Consider the following 26,642-nt stretch of genomic DNA (forward strand, 5'->3'; position numbering starts at 1 on the left):
CCACGATTAGTGGATGTTTTTCTTGCCAGCTAGTGATGTGCCAAAGAAAGAGAACAGCAAAGCCAGAGAAATCAACCAGTTGCTTTGCCTGTCACATACCGAACATGCAAAATCAGGACAGCATCGTTTGGCCATGAGTCAGAACACAACCAAAAAAGCAGGATAGGAATTGGCAATATGAACAGCAAATTTCACGCCGGTATAGTTTTCTGCCATCTCAAGACTATGTGAGGAGTGCTATAATTCAGCAGTGGAGAAAAGGCCAAAGACGGAATAAGAGCTTCTAATTGGTGACCTGCACCACCAGAACACTAAGCCTTCACACTGGAAGGACAAGCTTCTATAAGGCAAGGGTGCCCTCTAGGGTGCAGTGCTGGTTTGGGAGCTTTCAACTGACCTGAAGATAGTCATGAGAACATGGGAAGACCTTTTTTTTTTTTTTTTTTAAAGACCTACCTATTCTAGAATTTCTTTTTCCACACAGTGGACAAGATGCTGCTCAGAAAGTCCAAAGCAGGACATGAACCCATTTTCTCGTACTCCCCAATATGATACTACCTCATTCCTTTTTAATACAAGCCAAATTGATGCACATCACTATACCTTGGGGTTCCATAGTTAAGTCATGTGCTATGTAAAGTAGTATTAATGTTTAGTGAATTTTAAAATTGCCCATTCATCCTGCTTGTGGGTTTCTTATTTGTCCCTAATTGCCAGGAAGTTGGATTGGTTAGACCCATTGGTGTAATATGCAGGATTATTTCTTCTGCTGCTTTTAATTGTCCAGATGGAGTGGTTCTCCTACAGGGAATTATGAGTCTGGCAGAGCGAAAATGCCACATATTTGCTAGATCACATAATTAGCACCTGCAAATAAAATACTTATGTGTGTGTGTATGCTATTTTAAAAACTGACATAATGTAAAACAAAATTGCGAAACTTTTCAATTTGTAAATTATTCTGGGAACTTTTTCTAATTGTACTCTTGGGAGATACAAGAAAGGCAAATAGATCAGTCTTGGGGGAGGGATGTGGTCTGCATTGTTCTTTAAGCCTAGGAAGATCTTGGGCTGTGATGTTTTCTTTTTCCCCTGCTGTGCTGCGTTAAACAAGAACATCTCCCTCCAGAGGGTAAAGCAACTCACACCACACACTTCCCCATCCATTTCACTCTCCTGGGGGCTCATGCAAAGAATTCTCTGGCAAGGCAGCAACCTGCAGGAGCTTCTCTACCTCTCTGAAACGTTTCATCTCCTGAAAACATTTGGCTGTGTGAAATGAACCTTCAGATACAATTAACAATGCAATGACACATTGTTAGAAATGGGAAGGAGAATAAACGTCTTTAGCTCTCCTTCCACATTATTTTTAGTACTTTTGTGGATTAAAAAGTACAGATGAAAATAGCAAAAACATGTGATCCATTAATGAAAGAAAATCCATTTGAAATAAATTTTAAGGAGGATGTTTAAAGAGATATTCTCAGGGTTGCTGATCAGCAGGCAAGGGAGAATGGGCAGCCCAGGAGTAGATCAGGCTCTTCAGTGAAAAGCAGCCAGCAAGTTTATTGGATCACATGGAACCTCACCGACTTCCAGGTTGATGCTAGTCTACCACCATAATAAACTTTAACTACGTGAGCCTTGGATTGCCTACTTTTGATAGGGTTGTCAAGATCATCAACTCAACAAAAGTACTGGATTTTGGACTGTCAGCACTGCAAATTTTACTACAATATTTAAGGGAACATTTCATCTCTTCCCTCCCTTAAATTTTCAAAATAGCTGCGCTAAATATCTTTGGCCAGTTTTAGCTCAGCCAATGCCATTTCTTTCCTGCCCATAATTTTATTTTTCCCCCATCTCAAACTGAACATGAACAAGATAGAGATTGCTGTATTTCAGTCTGATCCCCTACAGTCTTCTTTCCATCCCTACTTCTGCTCTCAGGCTTGCTAGCTTTGAGCTTCCTCAATAGTGAGGAGCATAGGGGTCTATATTGATGAAATATTTTTTTTAAAGTCCTTCATCTATAAACTCACCACAATTTGTAACTTTAATTTAATTAATGTTTGTAGGGTCAGATCCTCATTGCCAAGATGGCAAAGCAGCTGGTTTATTTCCTGATTGTCTCATGTCTGGATTATTGCAGCAGTCTGCTGGCTGATGTCCCTCTCCCACCTCTGATCTGTATCCAGAATAGTACTGTTCACACTATTTTAGATGCTGTCTTTATCTCCAGTTCTTATACTGGCTGGATGTTCATGAAAGGGCCCAGTTTAAGTTGCTGGTGCTGACCTCTCAGGTCTTATGCATGCCAACCTAGCTATTTGGAAAATCTGCTTGTGGCTTATGTGCCATGCCTGACCCAATCATTTAGTCAGAGCAGAGTGGTACCTCCTCATACTGTATAAAATGAGGGACCAGATAAGCATCTTCCACTTGGCCCAAGAATCCAAATGTCTTGCATAATGCTTCTCTGAGTCAAAAATGCAGGAAGGCCATGGAGCAGAGGAGGAGGAGTGTGGGGGGCTGCTCTTCAAAGGTCTGTAATTAATGAACAAAGGGGCAGAACCAGAGGTAATAGACTGGAAGCAGAGGCAGAGAAAATCCCATTCATCTTCAGCACTGATTGGAACTGCTCAATTGCAGCCATTAACATACTGCAGCCACTGGCCTGGCCAGCCTTGATGCCTTCTCATTGGGCCCAAGTGAGGTTAGAAAGCTAGCCGTTTAATTAGTGTTCAGTATTAGGAGGGTGGAGATAAATGTCTGATCATGCCTTAAACTCTGCTGCCTGAGGGCTTCAGTAACAGTCCATGGATGAAATTGATGGAGCCACTCACACTGGAATTATAAAACAAAGTCTAGTCCAAGGTCTGAGATGCAACCTCCTTACTGTCAACAGGGGTGTAATGAGCAGTGGATTTCTTAGCCACTTTGCTACACTTGGTGTCAGCCCCACTAGGTAGACCAGACCAGGTAATCAACTCCACAGGAAGGCTAAAACTACTTTTATCGAGATTGACTATAATAACAGAATCTTGCAAGTATGATTGTGCTGCACCTCCTCTTTCTTATACTTTGATGAATTAGGGAGACCTCTGTCTGGACCACTTCTGGATGTTATTTCGTAAAAAAATGTTTCACCCCCTTTTGCCTAGGTAATGGTTCCTGCATACTTCCATCAAGGTCATCTTCCTACTCTCTATACTTGCCATCTTTTTCCACTTTCAAAAGTTTAGACCCCTCCTTATGATGCAGGAATTCAATGTATAAATTGTACCATCCCACTTAAAACTTCTCATAACATCAGGTAAAATTTGAGTACTCAAACTATCTGGAAATCAGGTTAACCCCAACTCTGTTGACCTTTTGCAAGTCCCTGAAGACATGGTGGTGTTCCTGGGCTTGGGAGTCAGATTGTCAGTTAGAGCCCATGAGATTGATTGATTGATTTGTTTGTTTGTTTAAAATGTTTATATAGCCACCCATCTTAAAGCCAAATTCTGGGCAGCTTACAACTTGGTTATGTATTTTATTTTCATTGTAGGTTGTTTTTTAAAGTGTTGTTAGCCATTCAGAGTCACCATAAGGTTATAGGGGTGGCCATATAAATCAAATCAAATCAATAATCAAACAACTCAGGATAGGACAGGTTGGTCTCTCTGTTTTTATCAATAGCTACAAATAAAACATCTCCAGCAGTAAACACATTTAATGGTCCATAGTGCTTCATAGATAACTTTTTGTGATTTTTACATCAAACACAACAGTCATCAGTAGCATTACCCCCCATACTGCAGAAGATGATGGCTGAGAGTGACAAAATTAGGTTTCTGAAGACCAACTAGTGGCTTTATGGCAGAGATCAGCTTCTAACTGGAGACTACAGGATTTGTAGTTCAGTTTTTCAGCTATTGTATTATATCAAAGACTAAACATAAAATCCTCTGCATGTGAAATGTTTGCTCAATCCTGAGCTAGGGGCCTTTTGTATATGAAGCCACCTCTTGTAAACAGAGACTGTTGGTCTCTCTCAGATTATCAGTGTTAATTCCTTACTCTTGTCCAAGTCCAATAAGGCAGAGTCAAAATTATATTCTAAGGAGTTATTTTGTAAAGAAAGATTACCTACAGATCTGTTATCATATCAGAATGTTATTTAGATAATTATAGAATAGGCAAATACCATCTTTTTTTTTTTTGGTATTTAGGGGTAATATTAGGAAAATATCATATATTGATGTTTTATTTTGACACATAAAATAAACAAGAACTATATTAAAATGCAGCACCATGAGTTCCATGTGATTTAGATATGATATTACCTAAAGGAGACAAAACCTCTACTTTTCCTGGTTCAGAGGATATGTGTTCCCAGTTGTCCCAATCCTTTGTCATGTGTTTTTGTACAGTATGTATGACATATCTTGAAGCCACTATATTTCTTAACTTACTTACATTCAAGCTATTGTCCTTTGATCTCTTTTGCTTACTTATTTATGCTTACTGCTAGTCTAATTAAGCAGAAATGTTGCCAGGCAGAATACATTTGGCTTCAGTTTTTTACTCATGGATGTTTCATCCTCCAGATATGCCCATTAGGAATGAATATCTTAGACTGGGGAAGGTTGGTATCAATCTTCATAAGATCCAGAATACTATTGCATGTACTATGTATCCCTTAGTATATAAAATAGAATTGTCTGTTGCCTTGTTGTAACAACACAGGTTGCCAACTTCCTCATCCTTCTTCTAAACTTTGGCTGTTTGAAAATGTGCTGATTGTACAGTATGCTTTCCTCAGAGCTTGAGCAATGGAAGTAATCAAGAATTTTCAGGAGGAGTGTTGGATTGGTTCTGTCTCCTCTGAGTTTCTCTACTTTAGCTATGCCGGGTGTCATTAATGCTGCCTGCAGCCAGCATTTGGAGAATGGATCATCCTTTATTAGGTTTGTTATTAACTTATTCCAGCCTGCTATTGTAGATGCTCTTTAGAGAATTCTAAATATGAAAAATGCATGGAAATTTGTTTCTTCTGGAGCTCAGTATCCAGATGGAAAAAATGACTTGGTCAGGGGAAGTCAAGGATGTCCAGATGTGTCTCTTCTTTCTATATGTGTTACCTTAAAGTCTGATGTCCTAATCCCATAAACTAGCCGTCTCAACTAGAGCCACCAAGATGCATTAGGACTGCAATTCCCAGAATTCCCTACCTACATGGACCATTGGTGGAAATTCTGTAAGCCTTCTATAAGAATGAGATCAATGCATCTAGAGAGCCCCTGATGGGAAATCTATTCTTTCACCCCAATCAATCGTGTCCCGTGGAAAGTGAACTAAAGACAGTGGGTGCTTCTTCTGAACTGATTCAGAAGCAGCTCAGGGACTCTTTGATCACAAAAACTGGCTAAGCTCAGCAGCTGAGTCAAATTATTTCTTGCTCAGCTGCAATGTAGCCTAAGTCTCTCTCTCCCTTATACGCACATACACACAATCTTTTTTTTTCAACAGTGAAACATTGTAAAGCTTGTAGGCGGCCCATTTTCCCATCTGTGGGGGAACTCTTGCTTTTCCCTCAGCTCCTGAGCTAGTAGATAGTTTAAGGGGGATGATAATTTGTGACTTATCAGGATGAAATTAGTTATGTGAGTTTTCCCCTTCTCTGTAGCAGGGAGGACTGGAGATGAAAAGTGCCAGTATATGTGGGTTTTTTATTGCATTTCTTTTTCCATACAACAATTAAATAAAACAACAAACAGATAAAAAACAATCATTATAAAAAGATAAAAAGTGATGATTAAAATGAAAACATTATCAACCATTTTAAAATATACAAACCCCATGGAGAGAGCAGAATATCAATCATAGTGGAGCCATCTAAGAATGTCTCCGGTTCCCAAAGACCCCCAGACCTGATGACATAAATGACATTGTTCAGGATGTATTTCTCTTCTCTTACCACCTAATTTGTTGCTGCAGCAAATAACCTCCCTTAAAAGTACTGGGAAAAGCTGGTTGCAGAAGTAATGTTATGGTATCCTATCACCTTTGCAGCATCAATAGGATTTTTGGTATAGGAAAAATTAACAGCTAGTTATCCAGGCAGCCTAACTCTATTACACAGCCTCCAATATTATAATTATTATCATTAGTATTATGATTACAGAATGCAGTAGCTGAATCATGTCCTCTATCGTGTCACATGGCCACCCAGACATACTTCTGTTCGAATAAGCGCAGGCTGGGAGATAATAGACTCATGTCTGAAGCTTTCTCACTGGGAAGGGAAAGTAAAAAGGGGCTGATTTGCTGGCAGGAAGAGAAGAGTGAGTTAAGACTTGGAGTGGAGGTAGAAGAGATGGCTAATGAACAATGTTGGACTAGAGAGCCTTTGAAGACTGCTGAAGTGTCCAGAGCAGTCCAGGAAAAGACCACTCAAGCATTGCAGAGTAGCCTGAAGAACATAAAAGGAAAAAGGGGTGAGAGACATGACTTCTTTGCTCAATTGGCCCAATGGAAGGCTGAAGAAATAAGGAAATCAAGTCCTGCCAACTCTGACAGATTTCCAGCCAAGTGTAATTAATGCCCTCACTTAAACCTAAGAAGGGAGGGCAGCTGTAGAAATAGCGACACATATAATAGATATTATTTTGCATATATTACAATTTTAAAAAAACATCACAAGATTTTATGGCTGAATGTCTGATCATTTCCCAAGAACCCAAAGCCTAATGACAGTTGTTATTATTATGACAGCACATATGACTAAACAATCTCATAGTATATGTACTAAAAATGTGGATTGAGAGAAAGCGTACTGATAATTTATTTAATTTCTGTATAGAATGATGTTGAATGGCTTCTTTATTGCTCCAGGATGGGAGTACTTTGGGGGGATAGTGATTAAATCTTTGTTGCAGGCCCCTGTTCCTCAACTGGAGGAGAAACACCGATTGGCTCATTGTCTTTCAGCATTTCAAGGTGGGCAGAAAGGAGGAATCAGCCAGTCCATTTAAACTGATTTGAAGGGTTTGGGAAAGAGTGCCATTTGAAATCGTCCAGTGACAAAGTTCACATATATACTAGGCAGAGGTTTGTTTGATTTTGGTTTAATGTGTTGTGAAAACCTTATCTTTATAGTTTTAAATGATGGTTTATTACTTAGTAAGTAATGGGAATCCAGCCAATTATTCAATAAAATATAGTTTAAAAATTGTAGCTTAGTGCAATGCATGAATCCAGCCAATACATTTTTGTCTGAGGCCACTCAGAAATTGTTTAGTTGAGTGCTGGTTTGAATCTATTATTTTGCCTGTAGCTGTAGCAAGCAATGATGCATGTTCACTGCTCCCTTCCTCCTTGGTAAATTTCAGAGATATTAAACTCCACTGCTGGGTATCTGTGCAGGGAAGGAAGCAAGGGGAGGAGGGAAAGTGATAAAATATGGATAATAACATAATCACGAAAATATGGCACATACTAGCATTGGATAGCAGGATACAAGTATATAATGGCAGTGTTATGGCGCATTACCATGCCTGTGTAATCATTTTGGCACTGCTGTGGTTTGCGGTGGATAATTGACGGTATTTTGAGGTAAGCTTCATAATTCAAGTTTTTACTCTTTCACATAAAAATATTCCAATTTGCAATCTTTCTTAGTGTGGATTTGGCTACATAAATATCGAAACAACTTGTAGCCATAGAACCACAGAATTGGACGGAATTTAAAAAATCACTTAGTTCAACTGTTACCAGTTGCAAACTTCTCTGTTATCAGTGAAGAGACCCACCTCCTTGCTGGTTCATCAGAAGGATGTTAGAATCAGAACATCTCTTCCGTAATGTACATGAAGATACATTGGTCCTAAATTGAAAATAGTTTAGCTGCTACAGTTCTTCCAACCACAACCTGTTTATCTCAATAAATCTTGCTAAAGAGAAATTTATGGAAGTTGTGCTTGGAAAAGAGACACTTTCAATTTAGGCAGCTGCTAAAGTCCCTGATAGTTTAAGATTCTGGCTTATTCTAAAGCTGGTAATTTAATAACCCAAATTAGATAGAATTGAACACTTTAAAAATGTAGCAGGAATGGGATGGCATTCATGGGTACATGGCTCATTTACATCTCAGTTAATAAACTGAGATACAATCCAAATGTTGCCATGCATTTTCCTATAAAACATAAGGAAAAACCTGTCCATATCTCTCAGCCATAATTTTCATGGAGCTATAAAATTGCTTTTCCAAAATAATGTTCAGTGATCTGTATTGAACATGGTTTTAACCTGTGGTAATGTTTTACAATTAGGATATATATTTTATAACTGAATGATTCCATTTAAATTGTAATTGGGATGAATTGATATGTAATTTTACCCACATAGATCATTCTATTATGGTCATAGACCAAGAAAAAAACAGTATGTAACAAAATATGTAACCAATCCAATAAGGACAGTCTTATGTGTAAAACATGACTAAACATATAACTGTAAAACTAAAAAAAAGAACAACACCCCAGTAAAAATAGGAGTATAAAGGAGTCACTTGGACTGAGACGGGCAGCTATAGAAATTGCATAAATAAATATCAATACAATGTAAATACAGTATCACAAAAGAGAGGTCTAAAAGCTAAGGTAACTAGAATAACCAAAAATGTAGAATATAAAAAGGCAACTGGCTAGATTAAACAAATCACAAAATTAATCAGATTACTGTAAGGAAAAAATATTAAAACTAGTAACACTGGTTAGGAGTTTTACCTCATATCTTTTCTGGGAACAACTTAATTGACAGAAAACCAGCATATAATGGATGGACGAATAAACTTTCAAGACAAAATATTTAAAGAAAACATTTAAGAGACTGGTGAAAAATGTCAGAAAGTTGGCTTAGCTTTGGTTAATTGACACTGTATGCATACAGATGTCTGAACATAGGTCCCAGTGGCTATGAACCACATTGCCCTAAGATTTCGTGTGGTTTGTTTGATTTTGCAAGCTCAGCCATTGTGGGGTTTATTCAACAGACTATAGTTAAGTAAACTGTAATATGTGAATACATATTCACAATGAGACTTTCTTCTCCTAAGAAACGTACAGATGTATTTCTTGCATGTATTCGATTTGATTTCCAACAAGGCTTGCTATAATGGCTTGCCAGTGAACGACAGATTTTACATTTTACCATTCAGTAGCCTGTTAAAACCTTTCAGCCATGTCTTTTAGAGGGCTGCGAGCCCTGGATAAAATGTAGCATCTGTCATCTAGCGGTAAATTCCTCCCCCACCTCAATTATTCAGATTATGAACATTGATAGAAACAGAGTTGAAAGAGGTAGTTTGGGCCATTGAGATCAACCCCCTGCCGTGCTAAGCACAGGAAACCAGATTAAAGCATCCTCAGTGGATAGCTCTCTAACCTCTGCTTGAACATATTTGGGGACAGGAGCTCACTTTTTGTCTAGGTAAGTTGTTCCATTGTCAAACTGTTCTTATTATTATTTTTTCGAATATTCAACCAGAACTTCTGTTCCTGTAACCTGTGTGACATACTTTCAGGTACATGAAGAGTGATATTACACTCTTCCCATTCCCTCGAGGCTAAAACATTCTCAGTTCCTTCAGTCTCTCCAGAGGGCTTAGTTTCCAATCCCCTGATCAATCTTGTTTCCCTTCTCTGAATTGGTTCCAGGTTGTTTGACCTTGTCTCAAAATCTGGTATCCAGAAGTGGACACAATACTCAAAAGGCATCTGACTAATACAGAATAAAACAAAACAGTTGCATTCTGCAATTTGGAAACTATTATTTCTGTTGATACAAACTGAAATTGCATTTGCCTTTTATATTACATTGCTGACTCAGTTGGTGATGATCTACTGCTCCAAGATCACATAGGAAAAGTAAGTAAAGAAGAAACCTTTGAGAGGGTGCAATTGTAGAAGAAGAAAAAAACACCCTCAGGACCTTGGACACTCCTTTGAAGCAACACTAATATAAACAGGTTGAACTAGTTATTATCAGTCTTGAATTCTAATGCCCAGTGCTGACCAGAGTACATCTGCCTTCCCCAACCTGATGTCTCCAGATGTTTTGGGATTGTAGTTCTCAGAATGTACCTACCAGCACAATGCATGTAGTACATATGTGTGCAGTCTGAACACATCTGGAGGGCATCAGGTTGGGGAAGGCCAGAGTAGGTGCTTTGCTTGGCAAATGACAAGGAAGAGTGGGTAGGAAGGCTGCCTCTCTCCTGCTGCTGCTCTTGGCTCTGCAGTTCAGCAGCACATCTGGAACTATTTCCTCCCCCTTCAGCTCTGAATAGAATTGAGCAAATCTGTTGCAGATGCACTTTGGAGACAACAGTCAGCATTTCACTCCAGCCCCTTCCCTCCCTCTCCCCTTCCTTTTAGGAGAAATCCCCAAGCTGGCCTCTATGAAAATGAACTTCTATAATTGTGTTCAAAAACGGAAGGCTTCTGCTGTGATCTGTTCCACAAAGAGAAATCTCAGATCTCTTCTTCTGCCTTGTAGTAGCCTTAGAGAGGCTGCAATGCTTCTCAGCTGATTTCATTCTTACCTGTGCCTGATGCTTTTGCAAATGAAACTTCAGTGGCTCCTTGTTTGCATTTCACCCTTCACTCTTATTTTCACTCTGCAAAAATCACTTGGAGGCATCAGAGGTACTGTACAAATAAATACATACTGATATTATAATAAAATATAATATCTAACAGTCTACAGATTAAACTAAGCAGTATCCCTCCCCCCACCATTGCCCTCCTCTAGTTTCTTCCCTTGTGGAGATGAACAAAGATGGGAGGAAGAAAGCAAAGGAAAAAACAGGTGGAGGAATGGATCCAAGTGTGTAACTGCAATTGAACAGCCTTTGAGGTTTGGATTAAGGCTTAGCTGCATGAGATATGATAACACAGCTAAATCTGGTCCTTTTTTTGTTAGGAGAAAGGATGCTTCAGGAGTGCAGACCTGGTAATATGCATATCTCCTTAACCTTTTCTTTCTGTTCACTTACCTTGTTGGGCTTCTTTTGAAAACAGGTTTATTTAGGCATTATTATGAACATACTGTATCTACTTGCCAGGCAGGCTCAGACATTCCCAGAAGGGGGAGATGCTCTTGCTTATGGACAGAGTCAAATTAACCCAGTTCTTTTCTTTGCTGAAGATAGAAAAGTTTTGGTCCTTTTAAAACTAAAAGGCAGACCTCGGGGGAAACCACGGGAAGAGGTTGGTAAAGAATGGGGTTTGTCCATTTTCCCAGCAGCCTCAGAATTCACATACTGAGGCAAGAAAAGCCCGAATAATTGAAGTGTATGTAACACCTGTTTCAAGAGTCTTTTCTTTCTGTAGAAATAAAAACATTTTACCCAGGAATTTGTGCTACTGTCAGGTTGATTTATGTTTAGTGTATTGTGCTAAGTTTGATGATGATGCTATCTGTTCAATCGTGTCTGATTCTGGGAAATTCTATGGACCAGCTCTCTCCACATTTTCCGATCTTGTATGGCTTCTTTCAGTTGTTTTATGCTCTGGTTGGTGGTGGCTTTGATGGTGTCTAGCCACTGTGTTTTTTGGTGGCCTCATTTCCTTTTACCGCTGACCATTCCAAGCATAACTGCCTTTTCCAGTGAGTTTGATCACATGACATGGCCAAAATAAGTAAGGTGGAATTTTATGATTTTGCCTTCCAGCTATATGTCTAGTTTTATATGCTCCAGAACTTGCTTGTTTGTCACCTTTGCCGTCCAAGGAATGAGCAGGAGCCTAAGTGCTAAGTTTGGCATTCTTTATTTCTCTGTGTAAGTTAAGCAATTGTATGTAACTTGTATGTTAACTTCACCCTTTTCAGATATTATACTGCAGGCATATCTGAAAAGAGAGGCTTTTTCCTCTAAAATATTGTGATCTATAATAATAATTTTGAAGCTCTGCAGCAACTCTGCCAATATTTTACTCCAAACCATTCATTTGCAGCAAACCAGCACTATGTTGCGTTCTGCCTGGAGCATTGGATTTTCTTTTAGGTCGCTTTATGTTCCAATTTTTAATCTTTTTTTTTTCAACAAAGTTTGTTTTTGTTTATCTCTTGTGAGGTTGATTTATCTCCCAAAAAGGACTGAAATTCTTTGGATGCAAATCTCTATGTTACATAGCCAAGAGTTGGCACTATAGAAATTTTCTGTATGTTTACCGTTTAATGGCTGGAAAGGCAACCGTATCACATGCTAGGGTGAAGGAGAAGGTGGTAGTTGAGATACCCACTGGAAGATAGACGTTGGCAGCAGGAACAACAAAGGGGCTACTCTAAAATAGGAGGGGTGGGGCAAGATGTGAATTCTTAGAAGGCTTCTGAGGGACCAGGTTTGAGACCTCCAACCTTCCACCCTCTGGGCTCAACTGATCTGCTACAAGGCAATAAACATGATTGTTTCTAACCAACCTCTTCAATTTGCTTCAAAATCAGCCCTGGGTGATATGAAAGAACTATAGGAACTTAAGCCGCAAAATAGGTGACTGGAGCACTTATCTCAAGTTCAGTAAAGTACAGTACAAATTCAGTAAAGTACAAATTCAGTACAGAGCCCATTTGAATCCTATACTGTGGCAATATGTCAGCAAAGGTTTACATTGGTAAACTAACATCTTAGCAGAGTTTTCCTGGATAGTTAGATATTTCAGTTCCTTCCATTTCAAACTTACTCTTGGAAACTGTATCTGATTGTAAAGTTTTAATTCTTGGCTGACAGAGCTATAACAAAGTCTTTAGCCACCCTGAAGTTAGTTGGCGTCTGCGCTGCCATGAACTGCTACGAAGTGTTGACTTTACACTGTCTTTCAGGCTGTGTTGGGGGAGGGGGGAATTAAAGTGCTTGTTGAATGGCTGTGGGGTGTCAGATTCCCTGCTGGAGTAGGGCTCTGCTTCTGCTTCCACTTTCAGTTCTTCTGCTGTTGATTTCCTGGAATCCACATCCATTTCTCCTTTACCATCAATCACCTGCTAAACTGCACTTTATCCTGGTGACTGCTCCACCCTCTCAGCTGCAGATTCTTCCTCCTTGCTGTTCCAAACAAGAATCCACTTCCAGCTCATACTCGGGTGCTATCAGCATCTTTGTTTTGTAATTGGAAACCGGGTGTGGTCCTGTGCCTCCTTTCTAGCAAAGGAGCAGGTGATGTCACGCTGGACACTGGATGGCTTTCCTTCCACACTGGCTTGAAATCACCCATATGCCTAAAATAGATCTAGAACTCAAGTTTCCCCACTCCAATCCTATGCCTTAACCATTAGACCTAACTGGCTCTCCCATGTTACTTAATTACTTAGCATTTTTTCATTACTGTTTATGTTCAGGAGCTTATCTTTTCACAAGGCCTCCTGATGAACTCAAATATCTAACAAGTTGTATATGGAGCTCTGAGATCATCAACGCTTTTTAACATCTCTATGTAACCACCACATGAGGTCATCAAGAGGAGTGGTGTTGGGTGTTATCAGAATGCTGGCAACTTCCAAATTTGTTTCATATGTCATCGTAACCAGATTACTGCATTATCTCTTGCAATGTCCAGGAGCCCAGTTGAAACTAATTTGACAGCTCCACTCATTCTCTGAAGAGAATGACCGCAAAACAATTGTGCATCAGCTGGTAATTTCGAGAATGGAGGATTACTGCAGTGTGTTCTATATAAGACTGGCGTATATGTAGTTTGGACATTTCAGTTATTTCAAAATTCAGTAGCCAGATTCTTAAATGGCTGTGCTGGCTGCTGGTAGATTTTTGGGTAAAAAGCAGTGCAACTGGTTATCCCTTTTAAAGTCCTAAATATTTTAAGCCTTGGTTATTTGAGACAAAGCCTTTCTTTGCATGATTCCTGCTGTTCATTAGCTTTGTCAGGAAGGGTCATATTTCAATGCCACCATCTTTGGGCTGGGCCTTCTCAGCAAAATGTATACTCCATGCAGATTTTAGGATTTCTGAAGACCTTTCTAAAGACCCATCCTTACTGCCTGGGTTTTTCATACTTTTGAAGGTTTTCAATTATTGTAAGTTTTAAATGAGTTTTATGTTGGTTTTAATTGATTTTAACAGTTAAAGAGGTTATGTTGTAATATAAATCACCCTGCACTTGTTTAGGGAGGGTAATATTGAAATGAAATGAAATAATAATTCTCTATATAAACCTATGTCACATTGTTCATATCAAGGCGGCTCTGCTGTTTGCCTGCCACTGCTTTGTTAGGGTGGTTCACCTCGTACCTCAGCCCAAATGCCTAAGGCAGTGTTTCTCAACCTTGGCAATTTCAAGATGTGTGGACTTCAACTCCCAGAATTCCCCAGCCAGCTATGCTGGCTAGGGAATTCTGGGAGTTGAAGTCCACACTTCCTGAAGTTGCCAAGGTTGAGAAACACTGGCTTAAGGGAACAACCAGGTCTTTAGTGCCTTACAAAAAGCCAATGGGGTTCGGCCCATCTGGATTTCCAGGTGGATGCTATCCTCCAGAGCAGGCACCACAACAGAGAAGGCACAACTCCTGGTTCTCACAAAATGGCATTGTTTAATGGAGCATACCCAGTCTGTCAGTTCTGGTGAAACAGGCAGAAACAATTGCAGAGAGGTCGTCCCACAAATATCCTGGCCCTGTGCCATGTAGGGCGTTATAGATGATAACCAGCACCTTGAATTGAACTAGGAAGCTCACTGGAAGCTGGAGCAGCCTGCAAAGCAGTGGTATTACATTAGTATATTGTGAAAGGCCCAGAACTGCCCACACCACCATATTCTGGACCAGCTGCAGCTTCCACATCTTTTGAAGGGCAGCCCCATGTAGAATTCATTGCAGAAATCCAAGAAGGTAACTAAGGCATGAGTTACCATATCCAGAAATGGAGGCAATTGGCACATAAGATGAACCTATCCAAAAGCCCTGCATAATAGTCTTGGATAGATCCAGTTGGCCGTTTCATTTCTGGTCTGTTTTCTAATGACTCCTCACCTTTTTCACCTAGCATATATGTGGTTCATGATTTCATTTGGCTAACCAGCAAAATTCACAGCTCCTTCTCTTAGTAAGTCATCACCACCAGGCCAGATGCCATCAATGTATGAAATGTGAACATGGTTAATGTGTACTTCTTGAAGGAGACTTCTATATGTCCAGAGGGCCACTGATTGGGTTTCCAATGGACTAGGTAAGATGGCCAGGCCTACTTTGGGGCCTCTTAAATTGCAGAAATGTTGATTAAGCTTTTTAAGGCATGGAAATAAGCTGCCGTTACTTGCTGCTACTTGTTTGTTTGGTACTCAGCTAAATTGTATCTCCTTTTGGTATCATCTGATGGTTCCCAAAAGGAATTCTGGGGCCCTGAATAGGATGCATGCAATATGATTCAATAAACTGTCATTGTTGCTAAGTTACTAATGGTATAGACTTACAAATCCTAATTTTTAGGTGGCATTAATAACTGGATAATGAAGCTTCTAGAAATGCCATTTTGAAAACAAGTGACAGGCATACAGAGGAATTTATTACATATATTTAATGGCATGTAGGATGTCTTTCTGGAGTTCTACACCACCACTTCTAAACAGTAATGATTTAATAATCCACATTTTTGACCAGTGGACACAAAAAAATCTTATTTTCATCCCATTTATTAAAATGACAACAGAAGGTTGCATTTTCAATAATTCTGTGAAAATAAAGAATAGAAGAACAATTTAATAAACCACCTTTTTTTTCATAATAGATTTATCTCATCCAAAAGGAATGTAAGTTTCTGCTTTTCAACACATTCGGATTTTAATCTATTTTTTGTTATAACTCTTCCTTTCTATAGTAATGGATCTTGAAGGCTTGGATAAATAACTGATTGGGAAAAGTAGTAGCAGAGCTACAGGAATAATGTATGATTAAAGGATGAAAGCACATATTCTTTGCTTGCACAATGGGATACCAGGTTTCTTAAAGTTTGTCTACCATATAGCTGGGAGACATCTCAGAATGAGGGTTGGAAAGGTATGCTTCCAGTTTGATTAAACTGTGAATTACTGACTATAACTACAGAACTAAATGAGTTAGCTTGGGGCTTGCTCTCACATGTGCATGTGCGTGCGCACACACACACATTTATGTGTTATCTTTTATTAAAAAAAATAGTTTCACATGTCTCTCATTTATTTATTTAACAAAATTGTTCTCTTGTCTCAATCCTGATGGACTCTGGGTGATGAGCAACAGAAATCAGAAATATATATTTTAAAAAATAATCAATTCCACTAAATAGTCAGTTCTTAAAATATCCAGTTGTCTGCTGGAAACCATCACAGGAAAGGCCTGTTGTCTTGTTTACACCTGTCAGCTGCCTGAGATAGATCAGATCAGGAAACAGAGTCCACAGGAAGACTAGAATGATACTTTATTGAGGCAGGCTATTAACAAAATCTTGCAAGTGTGCCTGTATCTTCCTCCTTTACCTCTTTTATCCCAGGGAATTGGAGGGACCAATCTGAGTCTCTTTGTAATACTTTCCCTCTCTCTCAAACTTTTGCACCTGTTATTGTTTTAGTGACTTTTGGATGGTCTCTCCAAGGTCCTTTCCATGGCTCCCAACAACACCCCGTGTATCTTACAACTGGGGGGACTCTCAACAGACCTCTAAATGACTGGGCTGGATGGACAGATTCCGTTTCAGCAAGGTCGTGCCATATATATTCTGGTGATATACTGCATAGGGCCATAAAGGACCTGGAAAGTTACTGGTGCAGTGCAGTGACTTTAAAATAGGTTTTATTCTACCTATTTTTCTTCTTCCTACTGGTGGGACTGGCTTACCATTCAGGGTTGCAGAAATCCAGATAACCATTCGTTCTGTATCTTTTTCTTGCCTTCTGTGGTCATCCAAATTTCTGTGGTTCAGATAAGGGAGATATATGGGAGGTGGGACTTTTTTTCTCATCCTAGCTGTAGGATGAGAAAAAGCTGTATCTGACAACCTCTTCAAACAAGTGTTAAGGGTCAAAGATAAGGTGCCAAACTGCATTCATGTAATAGTCCTGTAGTACTTGTAACCATAAGTTGCTCAAGGTATCTAGCTGGTTGTTATAGTTTCAGATCTTCAATTTAGAATCCTTTGCTTAAGCTTTACAATGGCCTGCTCAGAATGAAGACCAGCAACACTTCAGAAGATTATCCACAGCACTGCTACATGTCAAAATGATGCCTGGTTGCTAAAAAGATTGACAGCTGTTGGGCAGAGTTAGAGGGGCCAAGTCTTGTAGAAAAGTCTCAGAGGGAAAGGAACTCTGCTTTCTCTTTTGCCAAGCATTCAGTTCTTCCAGGCTGCACCTGGGTATTTCTTATTCCAGTCTTGCTGGGTCGCATAGTTTCATGGGTGTGGTAACTACACATTAATCTAATAAATAAAGTTATATGCATGACAGTTCTCCTCCCTTTTGCCTTGTTATAAATTATATGAAACTGCTTACTGTTTGTTTAGTTATAATTTGCATTGGCAGCTGAAATATTACGTAATGCAAAAACATACCAAATGAAATGTGTTCGGTACATGGTTATCCAACAATGGGGTGGGGAACCTATGGCTCTCCAGATGTTCCTGGACCAAAGCTCTCTGCAGCCTTAGTTATCCCTGCCAATGATGAATGCTGAAAATGATAATTCAGCATCATCTAGAGGTCCATAGTTTCCCCATCCTTGTATGAGCTCCCTTATCTATTAATTTTATAACTCGTTAATATGAAATTTTGCATTATACTTTGATTTTTAAAAAATCACATAACCATTTGATTTACACCGATTCACTGAACTACTGAATCTATAAAAATATAAACATGTAAAGTTTGAATAGAGAGCCAGTTTGGTGTAGTGGTTAGAACCAGGAGACCATGAGTTCTAGTCCCACCTTAGGCATCAAACCAGCTGGGTGGCCTTGGGCCAGTCACCCTCTCTCAGCCCTAGGAAGGAGGCAGTGGCAAACCGCTTCTGAAATCTTGCCAAGCAAACTGCAGGGACTAGTCCAGGCCAGGAGTCATCACTGATTCGAAAGCACAAAAAAGGAAAAAAAAGTTTGAATATGGAAGGTACTTAAAATTGTGTTATTACCATTTTACTTAATCATATCACTCCACAAGGAAGTGTATTATTGTAGCAGTATAAAAATCTAATAAACATTGGTTATTGTTATCAGTAGGCTTCCAGGTACAATTTAAAGTGCTGGTCTTAACTTATAAAGCCCTTCATGTCTTGCCAACAAATTACCTTCAGGACTGCATTTTCTCAGTAGAATCTGCCCAACCACCTTGATTTTCCTGGGAAAAGCTCCTTGTGGTTACCTATTTGGGGGATGCAAGGGGGGCAGAAGTTCAGAGGCACTGCTTTTTAGGGTTTATTATATTTTATATGCTTATAACTTCAAACTGATCATAGATGTTTTAATAATTACTATGTATCCTGTGAACCACTGAGTACTTTGTATTTTAGGGTTGCAACAGAACATAATTATAATAATAAAGAATATAAATTAAAAATTGCATCCCTCCCTTTCTTCAGGAAACACAGGTGACATATGTAACTGGGAACAGGTGTGGCATCAGTTTATGGGATCAGATGTTTAATTTTTTTTAAAAAATGTTCATTTTCATTTCACAACATTGCCAACTTTATCTTGTTGTTGTTGTTGTTTAGTCGTTAAGTTGTGTCCGACTCTTCGTGACCCCATGAACCATATTGCGCCAGGCCTTCCTGTCCTTCACTGCCTCCCTGAGTTTGCTCAGTTTCATGCTCATTGCTTCAGTGATGCTATCTAACCATCTCATCCTCTGCCGTCCTCTTCTCCTTTTGCCTTCAATCTTTCCCAGCATCAGGGTCTTCTCCAAAGAGATCTCTCTTCGCATTAGGTGGCCAAAATATCTGAGCTTGAGCTTCATTATCGATCCTTCCAATGAGCAATCAGGGTTGATTTCCTTTAAGATTGACTGGTTTGACCTCCTAGCAGTCCAGGGAACTCTTAAGAGTCTTCTCCAGCACCACAGTTCAAAGGCATCAATTCTTCGGCGCTCGGCCTTTTTTATGGTCCAGCTCTCACAGCCATACATTACTACTGGAAAAACCATAGCTTTGACTATGCGGATCTTTGTCGGCAAGGTGACGTCTCTGCTTTTTAATATGCTATCTAGGCTTGCCATAGCTTTCCTCCCAAGGAGCGTCTTTTAATTTCATGGCTGCAGTCTCCGTCTGCGGTGATCTTGGAGCCCAAATAAATGAAGTCTGTTACTGCTTCCATTTCTACCCCTTCTATTTGCCAGGAATTGATGGGTCCAGATGCCATGATCTTAGTTTTTTTAATGTTGAGTTTCAAGCCAGCTTTTGCACTCTCCTCTTTCACCCTCATCAAGAGGCTCTTTAGTTCTTCTTCACTTTCTGCCATTAGGGTGGTATTGTCCGCATATCTGAGGTTGTTGATGATTCTCCCTGCAATCTTAATTCCGGCTTGTGATTCTTCCAGCCTGGCATTTCTCATGATGTACTCTGCATATAGGTTAAATAAGCAGGGTGACAGTATACAGCCTTGTCGTACACCTTTCCCTATTTTGAACCAATCGGTTGTTCCATGACCGGTTCTAACTGTTGCTTCTTGGAACTTTATCTTGCTCCAGTTTATTTAAGTCTCATCAGTGAAAAAAGACTCAGTGCTGCCAAAGGCTCTTGTTTTCCTGAATTCTTTAAACCCTTTTCAATATTATTAATAACAGTAAACAACCAAAGCATTATATTTCATAGACATTCATTACAAATGATCAAGAATCCCTTTATTTTATGCCATGTCCCATCTTCTTTTCTGCTATCCCTGCCATCTCATTAAACTGGTTCTTACCTGTGTCTGTGTGTGTGTAGGTAATTTAAAAGCATCAAACCCACTATTTTCTTTTCTTTTTGTTTTTTGTAAGAGAATGATGGCTGCCACCCTTTCTATTAATAGACAGCTGTATGTTAAACTTCTGCCAGATGTTTCTCCTGTCTTTGGACACAAAATAATGGAAGCTTTCCAAGGTAGGTTTTTAGCAAACCAAGAAACTGATGTTAGTATAGGAGCCCTGTCCGAAAGAAGAAAAAAAGTGGCTGTGGGGAGAAAAAATACATATACATTACTATTAGACTTAAACACAGCCCAATAATACAATATTATTACTTCTTTTAATTTAGATCTTCTCCCCATCAATTTGTCTTCACCTGCCGAACAAACGTCCGCTGGGCATTCCTGAGTGTTAGTGATCCATTAAGTCAACCGGGAAATAACTTGTTTCTTTCCCCCTTCGTGGCTGGATTCCAGGGGTGACTCGACGGCAGCAGAGAGAACATTCTTTGTACCGTAGCTGAATCACACACTGGAAATGAAAAAAAGATTGCCCTTCTCACGCCATCAAAACCTACAGGGCTGAACTTCGGGGAAAACATGGCGGGAAAGTTAAATGGCAATGCACACCGCAGCACCTTGTTCACACATACACACACACACACTCACACCCCGTTGTGCCCGCTGTGTCGGCTGTTAAAGGCCGGTGAGGGGGTGGCCGCGAGGGCTCGCCGGCGTCACGTTCAACGCGGTGACTTTGCCGAAGGCGCGAGATTCGCCGGCGCCTCAACGCCGCGGAAGCGGGCTGCTGACTCCAGGTGAAATGCCCGCGATTCCGAAGCGCAGTTTTTTCCCGTGCTCAAGCAGCCTGTCCTTTTCCCGAGACGAGCAACTCTCCCCCGCGCCCTTCACAGGAGGGCGGCCCACGATGTCGGGCCGGAAACTTTTAGCCGTTGCTCTTTCATACCTGTCTGGAGACGGACAGGTGGATCCTCGGAGCTTCTCTGAGGTAGAAGTGAGCAACCAGGAAGTAATTGCCGCCCTGCCTTAGAAGAGCGAGCCTGCTGCCCGTCGCCTACCTTTGTCATCTCTCTGATTGCTGTAGGGAGCAAATTTCAGACCTTCTCCTCGCTGGCAAGGCAGGACGCTCGGGAGCCGGGAGGATCCATCGCCTCCTCCCTGGTGGTGAGTGTTGCCATTTCTTTCCCGACCTGCAGCTTCCAGGGAGATGAATGAACCGTATTGCCAGCCTTGCCCTCTCCGAAGGCAGCCTTCCCCGACGTGGTGCTCTCTAGGTGTCTTGGTCTACAGCCTCTGTACCGGCTGAGAGTTGTGGGGGATCAGAAAGTGCTAGGCTGGGGAAGGCTATCTACAGATCTCTCTGGATGAGGAGGATCTTCAATGAGCCCCAGACGTTTTGTTACCTGAAGCAAAACAAAAAGCCTTTTCCTCCTTCCATTCCACTTACAGAAGCGGACTGGTCATTTAAGCATTGATCAGTACTGGCAAAATGTTAGAGTCCTCACTGTATGCAAATTTAAGGAGGCAGTTGGGGTGGAAAAGTACTTCATTTCTCTCCTCCAAGAGACAGGAATGGCTGAACCACCGTGGGCCTTTCTTAACTACTCACTTAAAGTACTTATTCACCTATTCTGAGTCGGCAGAAAATAAAAGTAGAATGAATTTTGCTACCCTGGTTGCTGCCATCTATCCTGCTTCTTTTCCCAGCCACTGCCAGTTGCTTGATTTCTCTCCAAAAGTATCACTGATAAAGTTCAACAGATTTTGCACACTTTGATATGGTCCTTGGGCGCTACTGGAATAAGGAGAAAAACACTACAGCAAAGAGTGACTTAAGCCTGTCTCACTCATGGGCCAGGGAGGAAATGATGGCATCATGGGAGATAAGCAGGAAAATAAGTATTTATTTAAAACTAGGTAACCCTGTGACTTATTGGGTCATCCTTTGAGAGAAAGGTAATACAGTCTGATGTGACCAGAATGAACATTAAATTTTAGGCAGACCATTTTTTTTTACCTCAATGCTGGATAGTCACGCAATCATTTAAGAAGAATATATATCATAAATAGAAAAATAATTGTACTGGCAAATGAACTTCAATAATAAGCAAATATTTATTTACCTAAACAGATAAACAGAATGACCACAGGAGACAAAAAAGCAGTGGGAGTGGGAGCGACTTCTGACTTCCTGCCGGCTTCCCCATTGACTTTGCTTGTGGGAAGCTGGCAGAGAGCGTTGGAAATCATGATCATGTGAGCACGGGGATGCTGCAACAGCCACACCTTTGCAAATAAAACTAGTGTGAACATCTTGACAATTTCAATTCCACTGAAGTAATGGGTCCTGGATTTTTTACATGTTCTTTAAGTTAGCGGATTTTAGGTATCTTGATTCAAAAATTGTTGCAGTATAATGCATTGTTTGGGCTAAACTGAGGGTACAAACCCTCAGAATGAGGGTTTTAGCAGTATATAGATAACCTGCTTTCCCCTCCTTTCCCCTCTTCACTGCTTCCTTCACAATATCTGTGTTACAGCAGCTATGCCTCTCCTCCATCCCCATTGCTGAGTTGCCTAGTTCCTGGTGGATTGTGATAAGTCAGATGCATTCCTGATAACTGGCAATAAATATATTGCCCAATTGTACCTTTCATTTTACTGTTGGATCAGATGACGAGTCCATTCTGTGTCTTGCAGCTACCAACAGTGACTTCTCAGAGGCAGGTCCCGATAGTGATAGCCTTCCACAGATGTACATAATTGATATTTGAAGACATACTGCCTGTGTGTGAGAATATGGGAGGTTAGGATAGGGTTCACAAGATATACTGTTCACAACCTAGCTAACTAATCAGTTTGCTAGTATTTGTATGAACCCAGCCTGTGCAGTTGGTTTACATTGTACACACTTAGAGTAAATTATGGTTCAATTTACCATGGGTAGGTTTCATGTGAACAAAATGTTAACTTAGCTATCTTGGCCAATTGCTATTAGTCAACTGATATTGTTTTTCTGCCTAAATTAGTTTTTTCAATCTACCTGGGTATGGTGGGGTTGCACTCCAATACAGAGGACACCAAGTTGCAACAGGTTAAACTTTATCATTTTTAAAAAACTAGCTAATATCATGTTTTGGAGGAGGGATTTTCATGCCTAACAACCCTCACACTAGGGAACGGTCATAAAATATACTTTCCCCCCTCATTTTATAGATGAATTGCTTTGTCCCATGATCTTCTTAGCCAAACACTTGTGGAGAGTACGTCTGAATCTTGGATAACTCTCACAACTGATGAAAAGCTCCATGGGCTGTTGAGCTGATAAAGATATGAAAATGTACCAGGCTTTGTAGTGATTTACAAGCAATAAAAATGTAGTTACTAATTACTTGCTGGTATATACCAAGGGTATAATAGTAATGGATAACTGTTTGAGTTTCTTACTTTGCTGCACATTTAATTTAAATTAAGTTAAATATTCTGTATCTCAACTTTTCTCATCCTGTTGACCTCCAGATACATTAGGACTGGATCTTCCCAGAATTCCCATGCTGGTTAAGGAATCCTTGGATTACAGGGTTCATTCAAACAGCCACTTCATGTGCTTTTCTCCAGTTGTTAGGCTGGGAGGAAGGCATGTTGATATACACTGCCCCCATAGCCTGTGTTTACTGTGATTTAGGAATAGGGCTAGATTCTGCTATTGTCTGAACAGTGTTAGCGTGGAACACTGCAAGGACAGCAGTGAGTGGTTTCCCTGGCAGTACTTCTACCCCGACCCATGTCATCAAACCAATCGAAAAGGCTGCCACCAATTGATATATATGGCAGTGCTGGTTATCAAACTAATATTTTATTTATTTATCTAGCTAGCCAGCCACAGGATAATTGAACTCCTTCAAGATTGATAGTGCTGTGGGAAACTAGAGAAGCCCCATGCAGTTCTGGAAAGAGAAATTCAATTGAAAAAACTCAGTCCTATCTTGGTGGTGGTAGGGGGGTTAGGAAAGGCTGCCATTTCTTACACCTGTGTTCTTTGTTCAACTGTTGGCTCATCTGTTCTTCCAGCAATTAAGAGAGTTGTATCAATCCTGCCTAGGGAGTGAAACACTGAGACAATAACTTCTGCATTAAGAGTTATCCAAACTGGTGGAGTATTTTCCTTTGTCATTCTGAGATTCTTTCAAAATTCACCAATTCATCTAAGGGTCGCTGTGTATCCTGGATGGCCTTGCTCATGTGCCTTCTGCAGCAGCCATGTCTGTCATACATATCTTTGGGCAGAGGAAGGGAGGGAGATTTTCCTTGAAAATTTTAATGCCTCTTTGCTATTTAAATGCATTAGAATAGAGCCAATTAAAAAAGCTTGCCAATTTTATGTTGCCTTGTGGACTTATGTTAGGTAACAATAATGTAGAAAATTTAACGTTAAAAAATATTTAAGGTTGAGTATTCAAGTCACAGTTTAAAAATTAAAAAGCTAGTACTTTGGCTCAGCCCTATTTTGAGTTTTGGCATGGTATAAAACCATATTGAGCTCCTTCATGGGGAAATATCAAGAAGAGACTCTGGACAGCATCAATGAATCAAGTTGGCCATCCATGTTCCCTGCTCCTTCTGCCTCTCTTAATATCCCTCCTTGAGCTATTATAAGGGTAGTTATCACTGATTAGTTGTTTTATACTTCTGCACTCTTCGGGAATTTCATAAGCATATTAAGATCCCTCCCTTTCTATACTACATATGGTTCCATTTTGGTTACATACAGTATGTATTGGTGCTCAGTTGGGAGGGAAAGATGAATGTTTCTGAATTGCAGTTCTTTTTTCAATGTGATTCTAGTGTCAAGGCTGTGCCCAAATTTCAGGGACTTTTTAGCAGAGTTCCTATTGGGGTAGTAGTACCAGTAGCAAGTTCAATTACTTAGAGGAATAGAATTCTTGTTGAACTTCTGCCTAATTATGTGGTGGTACATACTACTGCATTTATGCACTAATGTTTATATTATACTGGTTTAATCATAAACATATTTTATGTGAGAGAGTCCTAAGATGTTTACATAGTAATAGAGTTAGCAAATGGCATTTGTTGACTTTGTAGCTATTGCATGAATTACTGGCAGGTTAAAGGGGAAAGGGGACTGACGTTTTAATCTAAACATTACTCAGAAAGGAGAGTGAAGTATTTAAATTTTATACTTCTGAAAGAAAGAATATGAATACGGAACTCAATAGTTGCAATAAGGTATAATCCGGTGGAGTTTTTTCAGAAGTAAGCCTTAGTGTCAAGGCTGGGCTTGTCCCACAGATAATTCTTACTTCCTATTCTCTTACTATAGAATACGCTATATTTGGTCTAGTAATGGAATTTTCCATCTAGTAAGTCAAAATAAAATGACAATCTACATTTGTAATCTATACCTTTCAGTATAAACTGTAGGAGGGAAATTCTAATAAGTTACTTAAATCTCACTTTTTAAAATTATAAGTCAGCATAAAGAAATCCTCTGAGTATTTTAAATGATTGACTCCCCAGTTTGTGTTTTCTGGTTGTCCATTTTAAAATCAAGTCATTTATTATTTTTAATTATTCTAATTACAAAACATGGTTATCTGCATTTCTTTTTCACTTAAAGTGTACATTATAAAACATTGAATGTGCACCTTGAAATAATTTAATGATTACTGTTAAATATCTATACTATCAAGATTCATCATGTAGGTTGACTTTCAAGAAAGCAAATTCAGATATATTGAGAAAAAAGTAAATCTGCCAATTTTGTATTACTAGATTTGTTTTTCAGAAACAATTCAGTGATTAAAAGAGTGGCTGGTTTAAGGGCAGAGTCTCAGGTTGGTTCAAAGTTCACAAAACCAGGAAATGGGGGGCTACTGAAACCTTAATACAGTGTTCCTCAACTTTGGCAGCTTGAAGATATATGGACTTCAACTCCCAGAATTCCTCTGAGTATTTTAAATGATTGACTCCCCTGTTCTGGGAGCTGAAGTCCACACATCTTCAAGCTGCCAAGGTTGAGGAACACTGCCTTAATACATGTGCCCTATGGTCAGTAATGATGCTGTGCAATTATGTATATACAGAGGATAAAGGGCCTGGTTACTTGAGGGACCACCTGTCTTCCATTGTGTCTTCCTGGCCAATTTGATCCTGCAGGGTTGGTGCACTTCAGGTCTCTTTAATTAAACAATCTCATCTGTCAGGACACTTGAAGCACACCTTCTCTGTAGCAGCACAAGATCTGGATGGTCCCTCCCTGCTGTTGTTTAGAGGGCCTTAGACCTAGCTCTTCGCCCAGGCAAGAGCTTTGGCAAAGGAGAGTGAAGATCCTTTGCTTTGTTCTTGTCCAGTTAGTCATTGTTCTCACCATCTTATATTTATTATATTATTAATTTTTTAAATATTTTTTTATCCCGCCTTTATTGTTTTTATAACTAACTCAAGGCAGCAAACATACCTAATACTCCTTCCTCCTTCTATTTTCCCCACAACAACCACCCTGTGAGGTGAGTTGGGCTGAGAGAGAGGGACTGGCCCAAAGTCACCCAGCCAGTTTTTCATGCCTAGGGTGGGACTAGAACTCACATTCTCCTGCTTTCTAGCCTGGAGCCTTAACCACTAGACCAAACTGGCTCTATTTTAATAAAATTAATAATAAAATTCTCATTTTATTTTAAACCGGTTCTTATTGTATTTT

General features: G+C 39.8%; 1 protein-coding gene across 1 annotated transcript in view; it reads left to right on the forward strand.

Moving 5' to 3' along the window:
- The first annotated feature begins 20,934 nt into the window (after nt 1–20,934).
- Nucleotides 20,935–26,642, forward strand: part of LOC103066363 (uncharacterized) — a 46,780-nt gene continuing 41,072 nt past the window's right edge. Inside the window, exon 1 of the mRNA XM_088152422.1 lies at nt 20,935–21,088. The gene's annotated coding sequence lies outside the window, so the exon portion shown is untranslated. The remainder of the gene's footprint in view (nt 21,089–26,642) is intronic.

Source organism: Python bivittatus, unplaced genomic scaffold, assembly GCF_059951505.1.
Source record: "Python bivittatus isolate LINGU-HERP-01145 unplaced genomic scaffold, Pbiv_v1 ctg000690_np1212, whole genome shotgun sequence".
In the NCBI taxonomy this organism is placed as follows: domain Eukaryota; kingdom Metazoa; phylum Chordata; class Lepidosauria; order Squamata; family Pythonidae; genus Python; species Python bivittatus.